The sequence below is a fragment of the Chiloscyllium punctatum genome, chromosome 10 (assembly GCF_047496795.1).
Source record: "Chiloscyllium punctatum isolate Juve2018m chromosome 10, sChiPun1.3, whole genome shotgun sequence".
NCBI classification, from domain to species: domain Eukaryota; kingdom Metazoa; phylum Chordata; class Chondrichthyes; order Orectolobiformes; family Hemiscylliidae; genus Chiloscyllium; species Chiloscyllium punctatum.
This window is the reverse complement of record NC_092748.1, coordinates 97,879,184-97,898,397: the sequence shown is the minus strand read 5'-3', so window position 1 is coordinate 97,898,397 and position 19,214 is coordinate 97,879,184.

The following is a 19,214-nucleotide window of genomic DNA, read 5'->3' as shown; positions in this document are numbered from 1 at the left end:
TTCAAAGGAATTTTCTTTTCCCCAGATTATCATGAGTGTCTAGAATTCTCTATCTCATAGAGTTGTGGAGGATAGATCACTGAAATTATTTAAAGATGAGGTTGATAGATTTTTAAAATATTAGGGAATTAAGGGCCATGAGGAGATGGCATGAAAGAGGAGTTGGGGCCTGGGACAGGTCAGCCATCATCTTGAATGGTGGTGTGAGTTTGAGGGATTGAATGGTCTAATCCTTCTCTTTCTTATGTTGTTATATCTAACTTTTGCTTGAGCTGTACCAGATCGGGAATTGAAACTGACAGGGTTCAGTGGCTCAATGAGCTCTGTTGCTCCAAGCTTGGTTGACTTTTGAAAGTAACTGACCATGTTCTTGTCAGTAAACATTTCAAAATCTGCCCTAATTCAAATGCTTGGGAACCTCTGGGAACCTCAAAGCTAGCAGTTAGCATTTCATTTCTTTCAGCTTCAAACTCTGAATAATATATGTAATAGCCATTTTTTTCCTGCCCTTGACCCTGTGACAGCAATGCTGCTTGGCCAAGGAAATTGGCATTTTTTGTTCCAGAATGAAGCCAAGAACAGGTGATTGCCTTCTGCAAAAGTGGTCCTTTCATTGAGGGTCCAACTGACTGTGATACCCTGTAAAGTACAATGCCTGTATATTCTTTCCAATCAGCTCCTTCAGCTTTCTCTGATTTCTTTGGCAAGTCATAGTTTTGGCCAACTCTGCACAATGTTGCACGGATTTCCCATAGCAATCCACTAGATTAAGGCATCACACAAATCCAACTTCATCTTAGTCTGGAACTACACCTGTAACAGTGTTTCACTCATGGGTTTCTGTAACAGGGTCACAAGACTCAAAACATTAACTCTGATTTCTCTCCACAGATGCTGCCAGACCTGCTGAGTTTCTCTAGCAATTTCGGGTTTTGTTTGTTTCAGATTACCAGCATCTACATTTCTTTGTTTTATTTCACTCTGGTAATGCTTGTGTTTTCTCAAATTCAAGTGTAATGCTTTTCTTGGTAATGAAGTGCCCATTGTGTTGTCCTTTTGTCTGGAAAAGTTGGCACTTCTCCTGTTTGACGTTCAAGCTAAATGCTGAGAAGTGAGCTAAGATAGCGCATAGTCTTTCTAGGATCTCCAAAAGTTGAACTAGCTATGGATATATTGTCCAGTTGCACAAGGAATTAAGGTCACCAAAAGCTTTATCTATCACATGCAAGAAGGTCACAATCCAATCAACCTCCTCCTGTATTAATAAAGTGCTTTTGTACCCATTTGGAATATGTTCTTTTCAATATCCCATTTAGTGATGGGAGCCGGTTATAACTGTGTGCCAAATTGAGACTGAAGAAGTACTTTGCACCTTTGAGAACATGTAATGCTGCTTCAATTCTTGGTACAGACTTGGCACCTCTTGTAAGACATAGAATCTGTACAGAGTGGAAACAGGCTCTTTAGCCCATTCAGTCCACACTGACTCTGAAGAGCATCCCAACAAGGCCCACTTCTTTATCCTATCCCTGTATGTCCCATGGCAAATCCACCCAACCTGCACATCTTTGGACTGTTGGAGGAAACTGGAGCACCCAGAGGAAGCTCACACAGACAGGGGGAGAACGTGTAAACTCCACACAAACGGCCACCCGAGCTGAGAATCGAACCCGAGTCTCTGGCACTGTGAGGCAGCAAGTGCTAACCACTGAGCAACCATCTTGCCTCAAAGCCTTCAGCAGGTAGCTCCAGACCTCCTCCCAGTGATAGGCTGGCATCTGTCCAGAAGGAAACTTCACTGGACAGTCACCTTTAGTTACAATCAAGTTGCAATACCGAGTGTCATTATCAGCTTTGCTGAAAGCTATTTTGTATTTGATGTACAAAGTTAAAAATCACACAACCCCAGGCTATAGTCCAACAGGTTTACTTGGAAGCACTAGCTTTCGGAGCGCCGCTCCTTCATCAGCTTGTTGTATGAGAGTAGAAACTCTCCTGAATCTTCTCCAACTCCAATGCCCATCTTTGAAATACATTCAGTGATGTCCCCTCCAGTCCATTCCATGACAGTGATACATTTAAGGATATTTATGGCTGTTCTTTTTTGGAGGTAAACATCTTTGTTAGTAAATTTGAGAATCTGGATGGGTAGCTGATCTTTTTCTCCCACAGTGTTGAGGGCATTCTCCAGAAGCATAGAATCATAGAGTTACATAAAATGGGCACTCTGCTAAATGTGACACGTGATGTTGTAGCAGGACTTAATGATGACCATTTATAGATGAATGGTATTAAACTTCAAGAAACTGTGCATGCAAGTAGGTAGAAGAACAATCCAATTCCTTGCTACTTGATGAACAGTCCAATTCCCTGCTACTCAAATAAAGTTCTGTACAGATGATATGCCCTGAGTGCATGGACTAAGGTCAGAGACTTGAGATTCCCCATCTACTGACCTTGTATTATGGTACTTATACCAATTACTATATATGCTTTCCAAGGACACCCAGATACCTCTAATGAATTCAACTTCAACATCATAGGTAATCTCATCTTCCTCACTTCCACTGGAGTTATGGTTAGGTCACAAACTACCAGAAATTGCATTCTATGGCAAGTATGATTCAGGATAGATAGGGAGAGCTTTATGTAGCTGTAATAAGGTTGAGGCAGTCTCATTTGAAGTTTTCAACCTGTCATAATTCCAATACCTCTTTGGAGCATCCCTTGTTTGCGGTCAGCTTGCTGTTGCAATAGAACATCAAGGACTGTTCCTGTGCCTGCTATGGAACAATCTGTTCCATTTTCCTCATCAGCCTGAACTCTACATCCCCATCTACATCAACAGTCACTCCTTTCCCAGTCTTTGTCCATTTTCCAAATGTGATCCCATGCTTCAAAGAAGGACAATTGAAGTTTGTCACAATTAAGCCTCCTCAGCACCACCTTGACATTTCCATCCCTCATTCCTGCGAAGAGTAACCCACCCAGACCCATTTCCCTCTGACTACTGCACCTAACACTGCGGGCAATTTAGAATGGCCAATTCACCTGACCTGCACATCTTTGGACTGTGGGAGGAAACCGGAACAAACCCATGCAGACACAGGGAGAACGTAGAAACTCCACACAGACGGTCACCCGAGGCTGGAATCAAACCTGGGACCCTGGTGCTGTGAGGCAGCAATGCTAACCACTGTGCCATCCCTAACTACTTTGGGTTACAGACTATAGGTGTGTCAGTAGGAGAGGAAGTTCTGTGAGCCCTACTACAGTGACAGAAGACACCAGCACAGCGATGAAACAAAGTCAGTTGCTGACCAGTTCAGAAAAACATAATGAATATGAACAGATAAGTCACATTCTTCTTTTTTTTTCTGCTGAACTGTTTCCATTAAATGGACTTTAAAGAGAGGGCTACTTTTCCATAATTTAAATCATATATATCTCATTTTGTAGATTTATATTCAAAAGGTGAAAACTGGAATTTAAGTGAAAATGATCTCAGACATTTTAACTGTTTAGCCTGTACAATAAGTAATGTCATAGAATTTAAGCAGACATTGTAATTATGAATATAAATCCTGTCATGGTCAAAGCTGGACAATCTGCCACTTAATCTCATTGTAGTAAGATTATCAGGGTATTTAGTACTCAAACTGTTTTGTTCTTAAAATAAATGGTACTTTCCCAAAGAATACATTGTCCGGATAGCATAAAAACTTTACAAGCCATTGTTATGATTCCAGCTGGTGGTAATACTGAACAAGTCAGAATCCAGTTTGAATGCTGGCCTCATAGACCAGAGGAGAAGATGTGGACTGCAGATGCTCAAGATCAGAGTCGACAGTGTGGTGCTGGAAAAGCGCAGCAGGTCAGGCAGCATCCAAGGAGCAGGAGAATCGAAGTTTTGGGTATGATTCCTCATGAAGGGCTTGTGCCTGAAATGTCGATTCTCCTGCTCCTCAGATGTTGCCTGGCCTGCTGTACTTTTCCAGTACCTGACTCGATTCTTACAGACCATGACTTTTATTGTTGCAGTTGGGTACCATGGTGGTCAATGTAGGAGCAAAACCTCGCACCAAGGACAAAGACTCAAGAAGCAGGCAGAATTCAGGCACATGGGTAGCCTTTATTCAGGTAGTCACCATTTGAGGCAGAGCAGAATTCAGGCAGATGTTATTCTTTATCCAGGCGGTCACCAGATCATGCAGGGACAGGGCCACAGACCGCCCCCAAATCTGGCCTTGACATGAGGATGCAGTTATCCCCTTAATTGTTAGCTCAGATTGGAAGAGAGGTCAATAATGATCTAATTTTCACAGTGGGATACAGTAGTTTTATGCATTTTGTGTTACATTAACCAATACAACATGTTCACTGTACCCTCCCCCCCCCACCTTATTCTATTCATCCAACCCTGTGAAACACCTAATCAATGCTGGACACTCCTATGGACAAGCCTAGCTTCCCCATGAGTTTGAGTAGACATTGTAATCCCATGCTTTGGGATCTTTCAATGCATCCTATTAATTCATATTCCAAGGTTACTGGCTATCCTCCTTCAGACATGTTCCAGACTTGCTTATCTCTAAGGATCTGCTTGAATTCTGTTGTTCATTGTATTTATTTGCTATCCCTATCGAATTCTGTTAAACCACCGTCCTAATTATAAAAGATACAAAAGTCAGTTGGTTCTTACTAACTGCTATAAGATTCATAATATTAACCATATTGTAAAGTTAGTTATATGTAAAGTTTTTAGTGCACATTGTAAGAAACAAATTGATCACAACTCATTAGCTAAAGAATGCTAACAGTAGGGGTCGATATAAAAACTTTACATATAACTAACTTTACAAGTTAGGTGGATTGACCATACTAAATTGCCCATAGTGTCCAGGGATGTGTAGGGATTCTATGATGAGAAATCTTCATCACATAAAATTCCAGGTCCAGTTCCTGATCTGAGCTCATTCTATAAATCTCAGTAGTTCAGTTTCTATAATTTGTTTCTCTGTCTACATACTGAAAGGAAAAAAGAAATTCGTGATGTGGAGTCCCTCACAAACCTACTATTCATTGAGACTGAGTAGAAAGTATGAATGTGTGGTTTTGTCTGAGAATGTGAGTGGCCTTACATTGTTAAGTTGATCACAGCCAAATAGCTGATGGAAGTGCTATCTATCCTCACACATGAAAAATGTCCACTTAAATTGGATACCAAGTGAAAACCATGTGAAAGAATCATGAGTCAGCATTCTCAGCTAAGAACAAGAGAAATCTAGGGCAAAAGTCGAAAGCAAAGAATTTTTCTTTTGTTTTATTTACATTCTTTACTTTCGTATACTCTACATCTAATGTCCATCAATTTATCCAACACAATTTGTAAACCTATTGCGTGCAATGCTGTATTTCTGTTTTCTCATGCAGAGCCTAGCAAAAGGATTTGAAAATCAAAGATCCCTAGTAGCGGTGGAAGAGTAAGGTATAGATTTTATTTCTGAAGAACTAAGTACATCATGTGTCACAACCATCATTATGTTACAATTGTTATCTGAGAGGAAAATTGTTCTTCATGATATATTTTTCTTTTTCAGGTTTGAAGTTGTCCGTGAAAGAGGAAAGCTCTTCTAACCAGTTGCTGATTAGCAGTGATGGTCCAGTTGCTACAGATTATGTTGCAATGTATTTCCAAAGATTTGTACCTGATGTGGAAACTGTTAAAATTGGTAAAAGTCTTTAGTTTTTCAACTGCCCAAGCAGTGGCGATAAATATTTACAACATTAACAGGAGAATCTGAGAAAACCAGTGAGATAGAACATGTGGCAGTCTTTTCTTTTGTACTGATGTGCTAGGCTCCCCCTTTATTGGGAATGGAGTTATTTGTGGAACCTCTGCCTCAGTAAGTTGTTTGATTTTTGACCCCAAACATGATGGCCGTGGCAGGACTGCAGATTTTAGATCTGATCCATTGCTGGTGTAATCACATAGCTCTATTAATTGCTGCTTATGCTGTTTGGTACAGAAGTAGTCCTGTTTTGTAGCTTCACCAGGTTGACACTTCAGTTTTAGGCATGGTGCTGCTCCTGATGTGCCTTCCTGCGCTCCCAATTGAACTAATGTTGATCCTCTGACTTCCTGTTTAAAAGCTGTGTGGTGAAATGTGAGAGTGGGTGTTGTACCAGGTCATAAAGTTGCACATTGTGTTTGAGTACAATTCTACAGCTGCTGACGGCCTACAGTGTCTCAAGGATACTGAGTCTTGAGTTGCTCTATCTGTTCAAATTTAACTCAGTGGTAGTGCAACAAAACACAATGTGGAGCATTCTCAATGTGAAGGACATTTTCTCCACAAGGTCCATGCCATGTGGTCTCTCTTGCCAATTTAGTACAATTGGTAAGGACTAACTTCAAACTGGATTGGAGTTTGGTATTTTTTGGAGGTATAAATTAAACTGATTGGCCTAATTTGAATCTGTTTTTGTCTCCAGGCAACCAGCTACACTGACTGCTTGATCACATGCTACATTGTATCTTGTTGAGAACACTTGGTGCTGTCAGGTAGTTCTACTAGCTTTTAACTCTCTAAAAGGTACAGAACACCCACATCTTCATAACACCTCCACTCTTAAGAAAAAAAGAACCATCACAATGAAAAGATGGCTTCATTTTATCTTCTATTTTTAAAAATACATTACCCTAACAGATAACTTTAATATAAGTTCATCTTAACCTCTTGCCATATACCTATGTATATATACATTAAATAAATACAAATTTCATTTAAACTTTATCAGTTAACTTCATGAAAATGCATCTATGATTATGTTCTTACAACCTGCAGCATGTATGCTTTTTAAATTAAAAGTCTGTAACATAAGACTCCAACAAAATAGTCTCATATTCTTGTCTTTACAGCATTCTAAAAATGTAAGAGGATTATGATCTGTGTACACAACTGTCTCTGGCACATTGTTCATGACATACACATTAAAATGTTGTAAGACCAGTACCAAACTCAACAGTTATTTTTCGATGGTGGAGTATTTCCTTTGGTTAATGTTGATCTTCTTTGAAAAGTAACCAATTGGCAGTTCCATCCCTTCCTGTAGGAGTACAGCTCCAATGCTAATGTCACTAGCATCAACGACGACTTTAAGAGGTTTTGAAAAGTTTGGTGGAGCTAAAACTAGTTTAGTGGTTAATATGGCTTTCAAGTGGTCGAATGCCTCCTGACATAGTTCGTATTCTTCTTCTTCTTCAGCAAATCCACTGAGTCCTAAGAATTGAAGCACCTCTTTCTTTGAAGTTGGTTGTGTAAATTCCTTGGTGGCCTTTGTCTTTAACCTTCCACGATTGATGTTCTATCCCAAGAATGTCACCTCTGCTTTCGCAAATTCAGTTTTATTTAAGGTTAACACCAATTTTGCTTCTTATAGTCATTCAAAGAGCTCTGCCAATTGTACCATGTGATCTTTCCAGGACTTGCTAAAGATCACTACATCGTCCAAATAGACTGCACAATTTGTTAACCGAGCCACAACTCTATTCATGACTCTTTGGAATGTGGCGGGTGCATTCTTCATTCCAAAGGGCATCACTTTATACTGACATAGCCCATTTGGGGTTACAAATGCAGAAATTTATTTTGCCATCTCTGACAAAGTAACTACGCATTAAGTCCAACATGGTGATGTAACTGGCTTGTCCAACTTTCTCAATACACTCCTCCAATCTAGGAATTGGATATAAGTCTGAATTTGTAACGGCCTTGACCTTCCGATAATCCACCCAGAATCGTTGAGTCCCATCTGGTTTGGGAACTAAGATGATCAGCGAACTCCACTCGCTCTGACTTGGTTCGATGATAGCTTCCACCTCCATCTGGACCTGTCTGGTTTTGAAAGGATTAAGTTGATAGGGGTGTTATTTTATCAGAGCAGTAGTCAATGTGTCTACTTCATGTCCAATAACATCAGTCCTCCTCATCTGATTCTGACATATGTCCTTATACTGCAGTAACAAATCTTTCAACTCTGTTGTATGCTCCTGAGACAGATAGTTTACTAACCTATCCCATTTCTCAAGGACTTCTTTATTTTTTAACCTATCTTGAGGCCCCTCAAAATCCACATAATCTGGATTTGATGCCTCACTTTGTGGAACAGTAACTAACACCTGTTTCTCCAATTCTTTCCCTTTCGTAATACACAATTTCAACATGCTCACATGACATACCTGATACCTTTCTTTTCATCTGGCATCCTTAATAGATAGTTCATCTGACTCAAGTTTTTCTCAATTTGCTAAGCACCACTAAACCTGGCTTTGAAGGGATCTCCTATCACTGGTAATAGTACTTTTCAGTCATTCCCTTGGGAAAACATCTGAGTCTCAGAGCCTTTATCTGCCATCTGCTTCATTCTACACTGTGCCCTCTTTAGGTGCTGTTTAGCTAACTCACCTACTCGATTTAAACTCTCCCTCACTTCCGATACATAATCCAAGTGTGAAATTTCCAACTTTGGCCCTGTCAATTTTTCTTTAGTTAAATTCAAAAGGCCTCTCACTTCATGACCAAATATTAGCTCAAAGGGAGTGAACTGAGTAGATTTATTTGGGGCATCTCTAATGGCAAACAATATGAATGGGATACTTTATCCCAATCATTCGGGTAATCCTGACAGTATGCTCTCAACATGGTCTTCAAGATCTGATGCCACCTTTCTAAAGCTCCCTGGGATTCAGGATGATACGTGCTAGATTTAAAGTGCTGTATACATTAAGCTATCCATAACCTCCTTAAACAGCCGAGCAGTAAAATTTGACCCTGGGTCTGACTAAATCTCTCTGGGTAGCTCATACTGTATGAAGAAAGCTCCTCTCCCACCTTTTTTTGCTATGACACGCCATAATGGAATTTCCTCTGGAAATCTGGTAGACACATCCGTTATGGTAAACAAGTACTGGTTCCCACTTTTAGTTCTTGGGACGGGGCCTACACGATCAATTATAATCCACGTGAAAGGCTCTTCAAAAGCGGGAGCTGGCAACAAAAGTGCTGGTTTTATTCCCGCCTGTGGCTTACCTACCATTTGGCATGTATGACACATACGACAAAAGTTAACTGCATCCTTGTGCATTCCAGACAATAAAAACATTTTTGTACCTTAGCCTGAGTCTTTCGTACCCATAGGTGCTACCTGTAACACCTCCTGTCTGTATGCTACCGGCAACACAATCTGGTGCACTTCGGCCCATTTCTCCTCTGCACTAACTTGCCATGGTCTACATTTCCAACGTACGATTCTATCTTTCAGATAATAACCCTTTGGAATATTGTCTGCCTCCTTTTCGTAGTGCGCATCCACATATATATCTTTTATCATCTTGTCTTGCTATTGCTAGTCTCATAGTCTTTCAGGAGTAAACACGTCTGTATGACTCTGAGTTTGTTCAGGTTTTTTTCTGCACCATTACATCAAACAGGGTATCTGCTAACTGAACCTCAACTCCTTCATCTTTCTCTTTACCTTTCACTTTGTGCTTTGACTTATGATAGTGGGATTTGGTTACCATACAGTCTGGGAAAATACCAGGATATTTCTGTTTTAACTCCTTAGTTTCTTGGTCTTCTCCACAATAAGGGTGTCATTCCCTTGGATCCTGTCAAATCATTCCCAAGAACAAACTGAATTCCTAGAATTGACATGCTGTCAATCACTCCCACTGTTACTTCCCCAGTCTTGAGTTGGCACTCCAACCTGATCTTACATAGGGGAATGCTAAATTTCTGTCCATCTATCCCAAAAATTATCACACTCTCAGGTAACAGGTCAGAAAGTGTGCATATTTGCTCATCTCTTACTATCAGCCACTGATTAAATCCTGTATCTCTCAAAATTATAACTTCTTGTCCTTCTCCTCCTGTTCTTTCTGAGTAAACTTTATCCACAGAGACAAATTCTTTGTAGAGTTCAGGTACTAACCCCATACCCATCCCCTGCCTAGGCTGTGCATGCTTCTGCAACTCCTCGGCTCTTCTTTTGGGGTGTCCTTTATAACCTTCACTAATGTCACTGGCTTAGCTTCTTTTACCACACCTTTTCCCACAGTGCCTCTCTTTAATGACCAGCATTGTGACTTTACATGTCCCACCATCTGGCAGTGAAAACACATTTTCCCAGTGCCATTTTGAAACCACCAGCTCTGTAATTTTCTGTGTCCCACTTCATTATGGTAAAACACCTCAGGCCTTTCATCTCCTGTCCAACCTCTTGGGCTTCTTTAACCTGTGGTAAATTCTTACCAGTGTTCTCTATTCTTAGTTTCGTAGTGGGGGATCTCCCCTTCTCCTAACTTCTATCCCTCACAGGATGAAATTCTGGCTGGAAGCTTGTCTTACACACAAACATGTACTCATGTGCTAATTCTGCTGCCTTTCTCACGTCCCAAACTTTCTGTAGCTCGACATGAATTCTTACCATCTCTGGAAGTGAGTTTTTAAACTCCTCCATCAGAATAATCTCTCATACGACCTCAAAGGTCCAATTTATTTTTAAACATGCACCCATCAATCAAAATGACTATGTTTAATTCTTTCAAACTCAACATAGCCTGACCTGGTTCTTTCTTTGTGTTTCTGAACTACTGTCTGTATGCTTCTGGTGTCAATTCATAAGCACTTAAAATACCCTGTTTAACCTCTACAAAATCTCTTGACTGCTCATCTGGTAGTGCATCAAATACCTCAGTAACTCTGCCTCCCAGTTTAGTCTGAACGAGTATTACACATAAATCCTTGGACCACTCCATCTGCCTAGCCAACTTTTCAAATGTAATCAAGAAGGTGTCAACATCTTTCTCATTAAAATGTGGCAAAGTTTTGACATATTTATATATATCATTACCTTCTCTTTTAATCTCCAAGCTGTTAACTTGACTTTGCTGACTAAGTCAAAACTTCTCAAGTTCAAATTCTCTCTCTCTTTCTCTATCTTCTCTCTCTCCTTCTCTCTCCCTTGCTTCTCTCTCTCTTTCTCACTCTGTTTCTTCTCTCTCTTTGCTCATCCAAGAACCTTCTCTCTCTCTCTCTTTTTCCTCTCTCTCTCCTCTTTTCCTCTCTCTCTTTCTTTTTTCTCTCCCTCTCTCATTTCCTCTCTCTGTCCCTCTTTGTTTATCTTCGAACTCCATTTTCCTCAATTCTAATTTAAGTTTTTCTGTCCCTACTGCACTTGTCTGTTTCTCTGATGCACCTAAGTGTAACTCCCTTACAAATTCAGCTATACTTTTGTCCATGGTTAAACCCAAGTCTAACTTATTTGCTAATTCTAAAAGCATGGCCTTTTTCTTTCCTTCTAAACTTTCTTGACAAATTTGAGAATCATCTTCAAATCCCAGAAACTCTTTAGCAATTTTAAGAGTTATTTCTCTCTCTTTTAATTTAATCGACCAGAAGTCACCAAAATTAAACAAATTGCCTCACCCACATTTTATTTAAAGATCTAGGACACTAATCTGCAAATGTTTAAATCTGCTAGGATTTTTCGTACCCCCAAATATATTTAAATCTGTCTAAACCAATTCATATGCCAATGACGAGCCCCCAAACTGTTAAGACATGGGGTAAACCCTCCTGCTCAATTATAACCAGCAACACAGAAAAGATTTATCCCATGTAGTAATCTGTGAAAATCCGAGAGACCAAGAAGTATTTAAAGTAAAATTAACAAATTTATTTCTTAAAATATAACAGAATAATTAAGTAACATCTATTTACAACTCCTTCCTCTAACCTATCTTTTACTTTCTCATCTACAATACTGGTCCAATAAAAATCCTAATTAGGATTTACAAAACAAGACTTCTTATCAGAAAACCAGGGAGCTTTTTGTTCTTCTCTGTATTCTGGTGTTCTTTTCTTCTTCTTGGGGATTTTGCTTCACAGGTTACTGATTAATAAAGGTACCTTTAAGAGCGCTATTTCTTGGGCAGTGGGCAGTCTTTACATGCTAGTGGCTTGGCAGTTCTCCTCCCAACTGTTCAATTTTCTCTAGTCGTATACCCCAAAGCATTGGATTGTGTCATGGCTTTTAAGATTGTCAATATACTAAATTCAAACTGGATTGGAGTTTGGTATTTTTTGGGGTATAATTTAAACTGATTGGCCTAATTCAAATCTGTCTTTGTCTCCAGGCCACCAGCTACCCTAACTGCTGGCCCAATGCTACATCCTATCTTGTTGAGAACACTAGGTGCTATTAGGTAATTCTCCTAGCCTTTAACTCTCTTACAGGTACAGTACACCCACATATGGGTCTGGACTCACATAAAAACCAGGTAAGGTTGGTAGCTTTCCTTTCCTAAAGTACGTTAGTGAACAAGTGGTTTCTTACCACAATCAGCAATGGTGGTACTGTCATCATAAGACTTTTAACTTTTGATAATTATTATTTAATTCAAATTCCACCATCCACTGTGGCAGGAAACAAACCCAAGTACCCAACAACCATCCCCCTATGCTTCCCCTCCCCTTGAATATTGGTGTTAAGCCAAGTGTCTTCAGCATATTTTAACCACGTGTCAGCAAGAAAGCAATTATTCCTTTATATGGAAGTCTATCAAAGCAACAGATCATTTGGTAAGTGAGATTGACAATTTGAGGAAAATTGTCTTAGTGCAGTCTTTGCTGTGAATGCATAATGCTCTATATGAAAAAATACTATTCTGATGCAAATAATGAATACAGTAAATACTTGAAGAAAAATGAGGATTTGCTGGAGAAACTCAACAGAATTAACATTTCGAGTCTGGTGACCCTTAATTGGAATGGAATCTGATGAAAAGTCACTGGCTTTGAAACACTAACTCTATTTTCTCCCAACAGATGTTGCCAAATCTACTGAGTTTTTCTAGCAATTTCTGTTTTTGTTTCAGATCTGCAGTTCTTTGTTTTATTTTAGTAAATGTTTGAACTCTGTGATTCCATTTCCACAAGTTCTGCACCAGATTGAAGAACTGTTTGAGAGGTGTTTCACATGATTATCACTTTTTGCCTCTTACAGCTGATTATGGAATGAGTTGTTTTATCAAAACAAGTGGCACTTGTGCCATTTCTAAAGAATGGAATGGTTGTTAAGAATAGCACAAGGAATATAAGATTCATACAAACATCAGTTTAATTGATTTACTGATTGTGTTGAATTTATCAAAAACAAACAAAAAGAGCAAAGAACAAACACCTAAGAAAATTACAGCATAGGAACAGGCCCTTCAGCCCTCCAAGCCTGCACCTATCCAGATCCTTTATCTAAACCTGTCGCCTATTTTCTAAGGGTCTATACCTCTCTGCTCTCTGCCCATTCATGTATCTGCCTAGATACATCTTAAATGATGCTATCGCACTGCCTCTATTACCTCTGCTGGCCATGTGTTCACCCACCCTCTGCGTAACGAACTTTCCACGCATAACTCATCGAACTTTGCCCCTCTCACCTTGAACTCATAATCCCTTGTAATTGAATCCACAATCTGGGAAATAGATTCTTGCTATTCACCCTGTCTATACCTCTCATGATTTTGCAGCCCTCAATCAGGATCCCCCCCCAACCTCCATTTTTCTAATGAAAATAATCCTAATATATTCAACCTCCCTTCATAGCTAGCTCCCTCCATACCAGGCAACATCCTGGTGAACATCCTCTGCACCATCTCCAAAGCATCCACATCATTTTGGTAATGGGGCAACCAGAACTGTATACAGTGTTCCAAATATGGCCAAACCAAATTTTTATACAACTATAACATGACCTGCCAACTTTTGTACTCAATACTCCTTCAAATGAAGGAAAGAATGCCACATGTCTTCTTGACCACTCTCTCAACCTGTGTTGCCACCTTCAGGGTACAATGGACCTGAACACCCAGATCTCTTTGTACATCAATTTTCCCCAGGGCTTTTCTATTTACTGTATAGTTCGCTCTTCAATGGGATCTTCCAAAATGCATCACCTCGCATTTACCTGGATTGAATTTCTATCTACCATTTCTCCAACCAACTCTCTAATATATCCAAATTCTGCTGTATTTTCTGACATTACTTTTCACTATCTGCTACTCCTCCAATCTTAGTGTCATCTGCAAACTTGCTCATCAGACCACCTACGTCTTTCTCCAGATCATTTATGTATATCACAAACAACAGTGGTCCCAGCACAGATCCCTGTGGAACACCACTGGTCATTGTTCTCCATTTTGAGAAATTCCCTTCCACTCCTAGAGGTTTATAAAATCATGAGGGGCATGGATTGGATAAATAGACAAAATCTTTTCCCTGGGGTGGGTGAGTCCATAACTAGAGGGCACAGGTTTAGGGTGAGAGGAGAAAGATATAAAAGAGACTTAAGGGGCAACTTTTTCATGCCGGGGTGGTACGTGTATGGAATGAGCTGCCAGAGGAAGTGTTGGAGGCTGGTACAATTGCAACATTTATAAGGCATCTGGATGGGTATATGAATAGGAAGAGTTTGGAGGGATATGAGCCAGATGCTGGCAAGTGGTTCTAGATTGTGTTGGGATATCTGGTCAGCATGGATGAGTTAGACTGAAGAGTCTGTTTCCGTGCTGTATATCTCTATGACTCTATGATTGTCTGACAGATGTCAGAGATAATTTCTTTACTCAGAGAGTAGTAGGGGTGTAGAATGCACTGCCTGCAAAAATAGGAGATTTGCAAAATTTAAGGGCAATTAAATGGACATTGGATAAACATATGGATGATAATGGAATAGTATAGGATAGATGGGCTATAGATTGATTGCACAGGTTGGCTCAACATCGAGGGCTGAACGGCCTGCACTGCGCTGTAATGTTCTATGTTCTATGTTCTATGACTTGACTCCACAACAAATCAAAGCCATTGAAGCTGATGACTGGAAAAGATTCCTCAATGATTTGGAAGTTGACATGCAGTCAAACAATGCAGGCTGCAGACTCAGAGAGGAGAAAAATCAAGGTGCCATATTAACTGTAGGATATTTAAACAGTGTTGCTGATGTTGCAAAAATGATAAACAATTATCTGGGCAATAAGGAGGTGATCACACAACTCATTCCTGCCTCAGTAATGCAGTGGTCAATTTGCAAAATTTCTTGACGCTTGCAGAACTACCTGAAATCCAAGACAAAGGCTTTGTTATACTGAATGCCAGAATGCCTCCTCCAGGTTTAAAAATCGGTGGTGCAGCAGACCATACAAATGAGGCAGTTTCTGCTGTTGAGGATAAGTTATCATAGATTCAGTCAACAACTTATACTCACAACAAATCAGGAGAGGCCACAGCTCTGTCTAAGCATAAGGACTTGCTACAAGTGAAGGCTAATACACGTGGGTGTATGTTGTTTATCTCAAACTGGAGAAGAAGGCCAGTTGGCATTAAGCCTCCCAAAACATGAACATGCACAGATCATCAAATGGCTTCAATCTGTCTATCTGTCAAACCAATATGTTGATCCAAATGTGAGATAAATCTAAATAGAACATAGAACATTACAGCTCAGTACAGGCCCTTAAGCCCTTGGTGTTGTGCCCGACCTGTAGAACCAATCTGAAGCCTATCTAACCCACACTATTCCATTTTCATCCATATGTTTATCCAATGATCATTTACATGCCCTTAAAGTTGGCGACTATTGTTGCAGGCAGTGTGTTCCACTCCCCCACTGCTCTCTGAGTAAAGAAACTATCTCTGACATCTGTCCTATATCTATCAGCCCTCAATTTAAAGCTATGGCCCCTTGTGCTAGCCATCACCATCAGAGGAAAGTGGTTCTCACTGTCCACCCTATTTAACCATCTGATTATCTTAAACGTCTCAGTTAAGTCACCTCTCAACCTTCTTCTCTCTAACGAAAACAGTCCCCATTCCCTCAGTCTTTCCACATAAGATCTTCCCTCCATACCAGGCAACATCCCAGTAAATCCTAGTAAATCCACTTTCCAAAGCATCCACATCCTTCTTACAATGCAGTGACCAGATCTGCACGCAGTACTCCAAATGCAAGTAATTACCAGAACTTGGTGACCAAGTTTCCCGCCTCAGGCGACTGACTGTGTGGAGTTTGCACATTCTCCCCGTGTCTGCGTGGGTTTCCTCCGGGTGCTCCGGTTTCCTCCCACAGTCCAAAGATGTGCAGGTCAGGTGAATTGGCCATGCTAAATTGCCCCTAGTGTTAGGTAAGGGGTAGATGTAGGGGTATGGGTGGGTTGCGCTTCGGCGGGGCGGTGTGGACTTGTTGGGCCGAAGGGCCTGTTTCCACACTGTAAGTAATCTAATCTAATCTAATCTAATTTCATGGAAGGCAGGAGAACCCAGAGAAGCCTTGATAATAATTGGATATGATGAATATGTTACAAGTCTGTATCCTTAAATTCAACAGTTTAACTGGAAGTGGAAGCAAATATCAGTGAAGGAGGCCTCAGTCAGGGATGCACCACAGCAACTGCAAGGTTTGAGAGTTGGATAGGAATTTGACTAATAGGAGTTAGGGAAACAGAAGTCTTCCTTTGGGGGTCAAATGTAGAATGTCAGCTCCTCTTGGCCCACAAGCAGTTCTGTGAAAGAAACTTAAAGTCAGCTGTTAGTCACAGAGGTTTACAGCACAGAAGCAAAGGCCATTCAGCCCACCAAGTCTGTGCCAGTCAAAAACAGCCTATTCTGAATATTCTAATCCCATTTTCAAGCATTTTCCCATAGCAATCCCTGTCTTGGTATCACAAGTATACAGCTAAATACTTCCAACATATTATGGAGGTTTCTGCCACCCTTACAGGCAGTGAGATCCACATTCTCATCACCCTCTGGGTAAAAAAATCTTCATAATCCCTCTAAACCTCCTTAACCCATGCATCTGGTCATTGATCCCTCCACCAAAGGGAGACATTACTTCCTTTTGAAGGGCTTTTGCCCGAAATGTCGATTTCAAAGCTACTTGGATGTTGCCTGAACCGCTGTGCTCTTCCAGCACCACTAATCCAGAATCTGGTTTCCAGCATCTGCAGTCATTGTTTTTACCTTCCTATCTACCCTGTCTATGCCTGTCCTAATTTTATATATCTCAATCATTTGCCCTTCAGTTTCCTCTGATCTAAAGGAAACAACCTGAACTGCTCAATCTCTTTTCATAACTACAACTCTCTAGTCCAAATCCTGGTTAATCCGCTCTGCACCCTATAACTCCTATACTGTAGATTCCAGAAGTGCACACAATACTCTAGCAATGGCCTAACCAATGTTTTATACAATTACACCATAATCTCCACACTCTTAGACTCCATGCCTGAGCTCATAAAGGCAAGTACCTCATTTGCCTTCTTAACCACTTCATTACTTGCCCTGCTACTCTGAGGGACCAGTGGACTTGCACACCAAAATCACTTTCACTCGAGGTACTTCCAAGGATCCGACTATTTATCATTCATTTCTTTGCCTTCTTTGTCCTGCCCAAATGCATCACCGCACACTTAACCATATTGAATTCCATTTGCCACTGATCAGTCCATCTGACGAGCCTGTCCATAGCCTCCTGAAATCTATCCTTCTCAACAGGCTTAGGTTTAGGTTTATTGTCACATGTACTCACATGAGTACAGTGAAAAATTTACAAGTTGCCACTTATGGCACAATCTTAGATACAAGGTACAGAATCTTAGGTACAAAGCAAGAAAATTAAGAAACAGAGTTAAAATTTAAAATTTAGCAAAATGTAGAAAAACAAAGAAACACAGTGAATAATTCAACATTACTGTCCACAGCCTGCCCTGCTTTGGGCTCATCCTTGTCCTGCTGCCACCCTGGGCTGCCTGCTCTCCCCCACTGCAGCCTGTCCCTGCTCTCACTATCGGCCACCTCAGAATGTCCCTGCTCTCACCGCTGGCTGCAGTGGGGGCTGTATATCCCTGCTCTCACCTCCGCCTCAAGATGACTGCCACTGATATCAGAGACGTTTCTTGCTGCCATGTTGACCTTGCCCTGCCCACGCTGGTTCGATACCCTCTGTGCTGCACAAACCTGCACCTCACAAAAGGTAACTACATTAAACTAAGGAAAAACGTAGTGCACAAACAAAAAAAAAACATAAAAGTGGCCGGAGCAGATAAGCTCCGAGCAGGAGCCTGCACACTGTACTGCTATTCCGCCACCATCTTGGAAAGGTTTCAGAAAAGGAAAAACATTGTGAAAACCATGGACAGGATGGAAAAGTGATGGACTCTGCTCAGCAGAATGGAATGAGCTGGAGGACCAGAGGCAGTCACAAAGTGAGGAAATCACTATGAACCACCAATTTTTGTACCCTCTGCAAATTTACTGGTCATTACTTCTACATTCAAGTCTAAGTCATTTATACATCTAACAATCAGTAAGGACCTCAAGGATTCCTGTGGAACTCCACTGGACACAGGAATCCAGTAAGAAAAACACCCCTAGAGCTGGCCTGGCTTTTGTTGGCAGGTCTCCAATTCCTGGGAAATCTGTGTAGCAGTGAATATTATGTTAGACACATTCTTGCATGTGGTATCCTTATTTAATTATGCCATTTAAGTGTCATGCCTCTTTATTTTTTTCTAGAAAGGGGGATGTCAGACCTAGAGGTATTATCACAAGATCATTAATCCAGAGTCCCACGTAATGTTGTGGGGTCCTAGGTTTAAATCCTAGATTCATAGCAGGTGATAGAATTTGAATTCACTACATAATATCTGGGATTATGAGCTGAACAGAGGATACGATTCCATTATGTAATCAATCAATATTCAGAATTTGTTAAACAATTTGTAGGAAAGAAAACATTGTCAGCAGTAAATTTACATCTCTTTTAAAACAATTTTTATTTTGCTAACCAATTTATTGAACATGAACAAGTCTTCAGTTCACCAATGTCTTTTTTGTCAAGGCAAGATATACATGTAAGTAGACATTTGTACTTAATTTATACATATGGCCTTCAGACTGCAATGATAGGATTTCAATGTCTAGATGTATTTTCTAAATTGTTGGGTGAACCTGTGCTGCAGAATGCCAGCTGCATGTTACTCACCTATTTTTAGCCACTCTCTGGCCTAGATTGGCTTCTGGAGTTAAACTGTTCAGCTTCACTCACTGTGCATCAATATGAGTCCCTCATAGTATTAATTTTTATTTTTTGTAAATTGC